The sequence below is a fragment of the Alexandromys fortis genome, unplaced genomic scaffold (assembly GCF_014885135.2).
Source record: "Alexandromys fortis isolate MF-2015 unplaced genomic scaffold, M_Fortis_MF-2015_v1.1 scaffold_348, whole genome shotgun sequence".
NCBI classification, from domain to species: domain Eukaryota; kingdom Metazoa; phylum Chordata; class Mammalia; order Rodentia; family Cricetidae; genus Alexandromys; species Alexandromys fortis.
In genome coordinates this window covers 386,774-393,639 of record NW_026068223.1, presented here as the reverse complement: position 1 = coordinate 393,639, position 6,866 = coordinate 386,774, and the positions used below count along the sequence as shown (strand labels likewise).

The 6,866-nt window shown below is 45.2% G+C and overlaps 1 pseudogene; it reads left to right on the top strand.

Annotated features, from left to right (window-relative positions):
* Window positions 1-77: 77 nt before the first annotated feature.
* LOC126493607 (Y-box-binding protein 1-like) lies at window positions 78-1,396 on the top strand (annotated as a pseudogene).
* The last annotated feature ends 5,470 nt before the right edge of the window (window positions 1,397-6,866 follow it).

Sequence of the window (6,866 nt, the reverse complement as noted above, 5' to 3'; positions counted from 1 at the left end):
CTAGTCACCACCCCCCCCCCCCCCCCCGGGAGGAGTCTCTGCCATCACCGCTGGCCCCAGTCACCACCACCTCAACCATGAGCAGCGAGGCAGAGACTCAGCAGTCGCCTGCCGCCCCGCTGCCGCCAAGCCTGGCTCTGGCTTGGCTCCAGGGTCAGCGGCGCTGGGAGTGGTGGAGTGGCGGCCCCAGGCGGCTTCACATCTGCAGCATCTCCGACAGGAACAAGAAGGTCATCGCAACGAAGGTTTTGGGAATAGTAAAATGGTTCAATGTAAGGAACGGATACGGTTTCATCAATAGGAATGACACCAAGGAGGACGTATTTGTACACCAGACGGCCATAAAAGAAGAATAACCTACTGAGAACTCAAGAACATTGTCAATGGGTTTTTGATCCTACTGCACGTACTGGCTTTGTGGGAGCCTAGGCAGTTTGAATGCTCACCTGGATGGAAGTGGGTGGTCCTTGGACTTCCCACAGGGCAGGGAACCCTGATTGCTCTTTGGGCTGACGAGGGAGGGGGATTTGATGGGGGAGGGAAGTGGGAGGCGGTGGCGGGGAAGAGACAGAAATCTTTAATACATAAATAAATTTAAAAAAATTTAAAAATAGCATGCAAAAAAAAAAAGGAAAATAAAAAAAAGAAAAGAATAACCCCAGGAAGTACCTTCGCAGTGTAGGAGATGGAGAGACTGTGGAGTTTGATGTTGTTGAAGGAGAAGAGGGTGCAGAGGTAGCAAATGTTACAGGCCCTGGTGGAGTTCTAGTTCAAGGTAGTAAATAGGCAGCAGATCGTAACCATTATAAGACGCCATCCACGTCGTAGGGGTCCTCCACGTAATTACCTACAGAATTACCAGAATAGTGAGAGTGGGGAAAAGAACGAGGGATCGGAAAGCGCTCCTGAAGGCCAAGCCCAACAACACCAGCCCTACCGCAGGCGAAGGTTCCCACCTTACTATTTGCGGAGACCCTATGAGCGTAGACCACAGTATTCCAACCGTCCTGTGCAAGGAGAAGTAATGGAGGGTGCTGACAACCAGGGTGCAGGAGAGCAAGGTGTACCAATGAGACAGAATATGTATCGGGGTTACAGACCACGATTTCACAGGGGCCCTCCTCGCCAAAGACAGCCTATAGAGGACGGCAATGAAGAGGACAAGGAAAATCAAGGAGACGAGAGCCAAGGTCAGCAGCCACCTCAATGTCGGTATTACCGCAACTTCAATTACTGACGCAGACGCCCAGAGATCCCTAAACCACAAGATGGCAAAGAGACAAAAGCAGCCAATCCACCAGCTGAGAATTCGTCCGCTCCTGAGGCTGAGCAGGTTCGGCTGAGTGAATGCCGGCTTAACATCTCTACCCCCATCCGGTTTGGTTATCCAACAAGAAGAAACAAATATGAAATTCCAGCAAAAAGAAATGAACAAAGATTGGAGCTGAAGGCCTTAAGTGCTTGCTTTTTGCCCGTTGACCAGGTACACTAGAACTCTCTGCATTATTTATACAGCATGGGTTTTTATTATTTTTATGCAAAGATGTCTCTTTTTGGTAATGACAAATGTGGTTTTTTTTTTCTTTAAAAAAAAGGTCTGGTTTTTCTCAATACACCTTTAATGGTTTTTAAATTGTTTCATATCTGGTCAAGTTAAGATTTTTAAGAACTTCATTTTTAATTTGTAATAAAAAGTTTATAACTTGATTTTTTTCAAAAAAGCCAACAAACTGCAAGCACCTGTTAATAAAGGTCTTAAATAAAAAAAAGAAAGAAATAGAGAAACACACCTTTAATCCCAGCACTTGGGAGGCAGAGGCAGGCAGATCTCTGTGAGTTTGAGGCCTGCCTGATCTACAGAATGAGTTCCAGGACAGCCAAAGCTATACAGAGAAACCCTGTCTCAAAAAACCATAAAGTAAAAATAAGAATAAAAGAAATAGAGTTTTAAAAAGCCATGTAAAGATGGAAAATGCACAGAGAATCTTGATACTGTCTGTTATTGTGTTGTCTTTGAATTGTTTGCCTGTTGCGGAAGGAGCAACAGCTGCTAAAAGACATTTGATTATAAATGCTGCTGGATTAATTCAATCTATATATTTTGAAAATGCCTTGACTTCAAAATTTAAGTAAAAGCCGGGCGGTGGTGGTGCACACCTTTATTCCCAGCACTCAGGAGGCAGAGGCAGGCAGATCTCTGGGAGTTTGAGGCCAGCCTGGTCTACAAGAGCTAGTTCCGGGACAGGCACCAAAGCTACAGAGAAACCCTGTCTCGAAAAAAAAATTTAAGTAAAAAGATATGTTACTTTGTTTCTACAGGAAATGAGAGACTGTGGATTCATTCTGGGTTAAGAAAAATAAAGTTTGATCAAGGAAAACCCCCTGAAAAATCTCCAATGGGAATGGATGGCCCAGATGAACCTAACCTGGGCTCTCTGCAAGAGCAGTAAGTACTCTTGACAACTGACCCATCTCTTCAGTCTCTACATCTAGCTTTTTCATGGTTTTGGGGGTTTAAACTGAGGTCCTCTTACCAGCACAGCAAGACTTATTACCCACTGAGCAATCTCCCCAATCCTATTTATTTTTTGTTTCTTCAATAGTGAACAGTGTCTTGTTATACAGTGCAGACTCTTAGAACACACTGTGTAGCCCCAAAGGCATCCCAGCCTCCTGAGTGCTGCCAATAGCCTTTAAGAGCCTCTGGGAGTCAGGTATGGCAGCCAATACTGATACTAGTATTACTTGGAAGAGGGTTAGAAGCCAAAAGTCATCTGATCTACATAGTAAGTTCAGGATCAACCTGGTATGGACAAAACTTTATCATAAAGATAAATAAAATAAAATGAAAGTTTTGGGGACACCTTTGATCTGCCCCAGAATGTAGGTACATCTGGAACAGCAGCTACAACTGAAGTTGGAGGACCAGCCTATTTGGGCATACATTTGTATTCCTGGCACTCTGGAGGTGAAAGCTGGTGTCATAGCAAGTTTGAGATACTATCCTGCCTCAAAACCGAAACAATTAGCACAGCAAAGCCAACTTTGCAGTCTTCGTCTGCTTGGGTTTACACTATGAGTTAGCAGGCTAGAGAGCTGATTTCATCAGGATCACAGCAGGAAGGGCCGTCCCTGTTCTCTTCCTGTCTGGGTGGGTGGCATCACTTACTTTTTTTAGAGTAGAAGGTGAGTTTCAGGTAGGGCAGTTCTGTTGCTTTTTCCACGATAGTCTCCTTTCTATGGGTCAGAGAGACGAAATGGAACTTCTGAAGTCATCTATCTGTTTCAGTAAGCACCAGGAGAGATGGAAATGGCACAAGGATATACTGATGGCTTCTATCTGATGTTGTAGGATTAACCAACATTGCCTTTAGCAACCAATAACCCTTCTGTGATAGCCTCCCATTCTCACTGGGGTGGCCTTAGTTCTGGAAGAGTTAACTTAGACCCATCCTCCAGTGACGCACTTCCTCAACAAGGCCACACCTCCTAATCCTTCCTAAACAGTTCACCAACTAAAAACCAAACATTAAAATATGTGAGTCTCTGGGGGCCATCCTCATTCAAACCACCATATCTTCCTAATCACATGATAGCTAGCCTGAGGTACTTTGTAAAATGAGGAGGAGAATTACAATATATACCAGTGGCATCTTCCCAATAGAATTAGAGTTCCCTATCTAACTCCATCCCTCTTTTAAGGGGCTCCCCTCTGTATGCTGTGAGTACCATTGGCTAATAAAAGAACTGCTTTGGGCCTATAGCAGAGCTATAGGGAAACAGAGCTAGGCAGGAAAAACTAAACTGAATGCTGGGAAAAAGGAGGCTGAATCAGAGAGAAACCATGTAGCCCTGCCAGAGACAGACACCAGAACTTTAGCTGGTAAGCCACAGCCACGTGGCAATACATAGATTAATAGAAATGGGTTAAATTAGTATGTAAGAGCCAATAAGAAGCTAGAGCTAATGGGCGAAGCAGTGATTTAATTAATACAGTTTCTGTGTGATTATTTTGGGGCTAAATGGCCGGGAACCAACAAACAGCCTCCCTCCAACAGGCTCTGGGTTTGGGAATAAAAGACGGTACATCCTATCCAAAAGTGACTCAACAGGACTCCACCTCATTACACCTGGAATTACTTTGGTTTGATCAAAGTTTTGTTGTTGTGTTGCTGTTGTGTTATTAGAGACAGGCTTTTATATAGGCCAGGCTGGTCGCAAAGTTACTATGTAGTTAAGGCTGGCCTGGAGCTCCTGATCCTCCTTCCTGACTCTCATGGACTTATAGTACAGTCATACATCAGCACGCCCAGGCCCAACTATGGCTAGTCTGTTCATGATCCTGAGGATATGCCTTTTAAAGCAACCATATTCACCTTGTCTCTAGTGGTCAGTTCTTGCCAGCTGTGATGCTGGGATCCCAACTTGCTATTAAAAACAAGGACACCCATTTCTATGGTATCACAGAGGCATCATTTGCATCCCCAAGCACTTAGAGAAGTATGTATGAGCATAGTAATTTTATTTGCTTAACATTTACTTACTGTTAGTGTGTGTACAAGCTTGTGCGAGCTCAGTATACTTGTCGGGGTCAGAGGTCAACTTGTGGGAGTTATTTCTCTCCTCCTTCCCGCCATGTGGGTACCAGGGTTCCAGCTCCAGTTGTCATCAGCTTTATGCGATGAGCCATCTGGATAGACCTATTTCTTTTCTTTTCTTTTTTTTTTTTAAATATTTATTTATTTATTTATTTATTTATTTATTTATTTTATTATGTATACAATGTTCTGTCTGTATGCCTGCAGGCCAGGAGAGGGCACCAGACCTCATTACAGATGGTTGTGAGCCACCATATGGTTGCTGGGAATTGAACTCAGGACCTTTGGAAGATCAGGCAATGCTCTTAACCACTGAGCCATCTCTCCAGCCCCGACCTATTTATTTTCTGAGCTGAGTCTTGCACAGGTCAGACTGGCCTCAAACACTCTACATAATGGAGACATCTCAACTCCCAATCCTCTACCCCCTCCTCCTGAGTGCTGAAGGTATGTGCCACCACTCCTATCAGCACAACACTTAAAAAAAATATTTGTGTATTTGAGGCAGGGTCTCACTAGGTAGCCCTGGTTGGGCTGGTACTTGCTATGTAGCTCAGAATAGCCTTGAACTCATAGAGATCTGAGTCCTGAGTGTTGGGATTAAAGGCATTTACCACCATACTTGGATTTTATTTTATTGATTTTTATTGAGGTCTACATTTTTCTCTGCTCCACTCCCTTCCTCTCCCCTCCCCTTCAACCCTCTCCCAAGGTCCTCATGCTCCCAATTTACTCAGGAGACCTGTCTTTATCTACTTCTTCATACTTAGATATTTTTAAGTTTTATATGGTGTGTGTGGGTGTGTGACCATGTATGTGTGCATTTGAGTGAATCACCAGAGGTGATTCAAGGCGGACACCTGATCCCCCAGTTCTGGAGTTACAACTGAGCCATAGCTGTGGCCCAGGATTTGCTGTAAATTGGAGGCCAGCCTGAGCTAGAAAGCTTGTCTCAAAAACTAACAGCAAAGCTGGGCGGTGGTGGCGCACGCCTTTAATCCCAGCATTTGCGAGGCAGAGGCAGGCAGATCTCTGTGAGTTTGAAACCAGCCTAGTCTACAAGAGCTAGTTCCAGGACAGGCTCCAAAACCACAGAGAAACCCTGTCTCAAAAAACCAAAACCAACCAACCAAACAAACAAACAAACAAACAAACAAACAAACAGCAAATGCTTCTATTGCTAGTGTATTTGTCAGTGTCTCAGTAAAGGTAACGTCCTCTAGGTCCCCTTGGGAGGAATGGTTTAGGGTGTGTGTGGGGTGGACTGGAGAACCGTTAATCTTCTCTGATATTCTTCTCTCCCCAGGTTTTTGGATTCTACCCTCCACATTCTGTAATGACATTTCTGCTATCTCTGCTTCATTATTGTAAGTCTACTGAGTCCATGTGTGGTGGTTTGAGTTTAATTGGCCCCCATAATCTCAAAGGGAGGTGTGGTCTCGTTGGAGGAAGTGCATCACTGTGGAGGCTGGCTTTCAGGTCTCTTTTACTGAAGCTTCACTCAGTGTCACAGTTGTCCTGATGTCTTCTGATCAAGATGTAGCGAACACCACGTCTGCCTTGCTTCCCTTCCTGATCATAATAGATTGAACCTCTGAAACTGTAAGCAAGCCATCCAATTAAATGTTTTTCTTAAAAGAGTTGCCATGGTCATGGCTATTGCTGTGAAGAGACACCACGACTATGGAAACTCTTAAGACAAGGTGATTTTGGGGACCTGACCCAAGTCAGGGACGTCTGTGGAAACAGGCCTGAGCCAGTGACCTCAGCTGGAGCAGGCCTGAGGCAGCAACCCCCACAGGAACAGGACTGAGACAGTGACCTCCACAGGATCAGGTACAAGGGAGTGACTGCCAAGGGAGCAGGCCCAAGCCAGAGACCTCTGCAGGACCAGGCGTGAGTCCAGGGAGTAGGCATGAACCAGAGACCTCTGTGGGACTGGGCCCAAGCCAGGGACAGCTGTGAGAACAGGCCAGAGTAGACCTTAGACAGTGACCTCACAGAAACAGGTACAAGGGAGTCACCAATGAGGGAGCAGGCTTGAGCCAGAGACCTCTGCAGGACAGGGCAGTGACCTCCGGGGTGACTAGAAGCATGACCCTTACTGCACTGTGAGGAGCAAACATCTGAGCCTTGGATCCACTGGCACCTGGAAGACTGATCACCAGAAACACAGTCCCAACTATACCAATCGGAGAAAAAGATGGGAAGACAAGGTAAGAACACACTCAACACCATAAAGAGCAACATGACACCAATAAAAACTAG